This window comes from Dipteris shenzhenensis, chromosome 9 (assembly GCF_047967505.1).
Source record: "Dipteris shenzhenensis isolate YYH24624 ecotype China chromosome 9, Dip_SZ_1.0, whole genome shotgun sequence".
Classification (NCBI taxonomy): Eukaryota; Viridiplantae; Streptophyta; class Polypodiopsida; order Gleicheniales; family Dipteridaceae; genus Dipteris; species Dipteris shenzhenensis.
The window spans coordinates 47,969,636-47,971,779 of NC_141604.1; positions in this window are offsets into that span (position 1 = coordinate 47,969,636).

Here is a 2,144-nt window from a genome sequence, read left to right on the forward strand (position 1 = left end):
ACACCATGTTAGGGGATAGAGAAGCCAAAACGATTCAAGCAAGGATGTAACAAGTAAATGTATGCAAGTACATGACCTGAGAGTTGGTTATAACCATCAAGTCTCCAAGCTAAGGCAAAGGAAAACGAGCTCTGCATGGAAGCACAGGACCAAAAGGATTGCAAGATCAGTAGCAAGGTGAGTAATGTTTGCAAGAGGCAATAGAGGAATAGGGTTGCAAATGAGAGAACATGTCCATGAGACTCTTGCGAGGAGGCATCATCTCCATGAGACTCTTGCAAGGAGGCAGCATCTAGGGGAGAGGAGAATATAGTGAAAGCATCCGTGCTTTAAAGAGGCAATGCAAAACTATGTCGATCTCACATGATAAGGTCAAGACATGGCAAGAAGCAAAGGGTCTTAGTAACGTGTAAGGCAATGGCGGTTATAAGAGGAAGAATGCAACCTGAACGGTGGCAGTTTATTTGGGGGATTGGGTTAGTTAGGGTAGGAGGTTGGGTACAAAACCATTATATACATATATATATAATAGAATAACCATAAAAAGGGGTTAGAAGATATATATATATATATATAGACTAACCATAAAATTAATTTAGTTTAGGTAGCAATAGGGGGGGGGGGGAACAAAACATAATAGGGTGACCTACCCATTGATTTAAATATTTTTCAAGGGAAGGGGGGATTTTTATAAAAAAGTATCTTTGAAAACGAAGGGGAAATTGTGAGCGTAATTTCAAAGTCATGCAAGGGTTAGTGAGGGGTTAGTTAGGCTAGAGGATGGTAAGAAGCGAGATTGGTGAGGTTAGGGGTTGGTTAGGTGAATGGGTAGCTTATTTGAGGGGTAGTTTATTTTAAAGGGGCCTTTTATTATTAACATTAAGAGGGATTTTTAAAGGGGATTTTAGTTTAAATGAAACTATAAAAGGGGTTAAAAAAGAAAAAATTAGTATTAAATGAAACTTATAAAGGGGGATTTTTATATACTAATATTAAAAGGGGCTTAAGGGGGGACTTATTAACTAGGGGTTAATTTAAACGAAAATACTAGGGATAGGGATAAATTTGACTAGGGACTATGACTAGGAACTAGTTAGGGCAAAGATAAAAGCTTTAAAGTTATAAAAGTATAGTTAAAGTTCTAAAGAGGGAAAGAAAGGGGGGTACGAGAAAAAAGGGGGGGTTTAAATAAAATGTAAAAAAATGAAACAATTAAAATGTAAAAAAGAAAGAAAAGTGGGAATTAGATAATAAATTGAAGGGGGAGAAATAAAATTAAAAATTTCCTTTAAAAAAACTTTGAAACAAGGACCAAACATAGATGCACAAAAAATGGGGAAGAGGGTGGATAGAAGTGGGTAGCAACTATTTTTAAAAGGGGGGGGAAGTTAACCAAAAAGTACTCAATGTGTTCAAGATAAGAGAGAGAGACAGAGAGTTTAAAAAAGAAACCTATTAACAACACGGCACATGATGCTTAGATAAACGTGGATAAAACCTTTTTTATTATGTTATATGGATGCTCATAACACATGTGTACAACTTATATTAAAAATGTTAAGTGCGAATCATTCATTCACATTCTCTGAAAGAATATAAAGTATTATTTCCCATAACATATGAGTACAATTGGTATAAAAATGTGTCAAATCCATCTAGTAGCCTAGGCTCCAAGGTCGGGGTCCACCACTTACCTGTGAGTCCATGGTGGGAAAGTAATGTGAATTTAGATTTTGAGGAGGAAGGGATGTAGTAGTCCACAGATCTAGCATGGATCCATACTCAAGGAATTGGTCATCCAAACTTGAAATGAAATCCTTACATTGGAGCAAGAGGCAGTTCTAGAAGAAGAATTTTCGCAACCGTAAGAATTTATGGAGAAGGAAACGTGGGAAAAGGCCAAGCGACCAAGAATTCAAGGTCCTGGCAAGGCCTCATCATCTTCTCCATCAAGAGCAAGAGCTTTGTGGACTTGAACAAACAAGGCTTTCATGAAAAAGATGCACAAGATACTATAAGTTAATGTTATCTTACAAGTTTTTTTGATTTTATGTTCTTATCTTAATGATTTTGAATTAAAACTGTTGTTGCAATTTTCAAGCTACCTTTGAAGTTGATAGTTTTGAGATGTGACATAGGGGTTG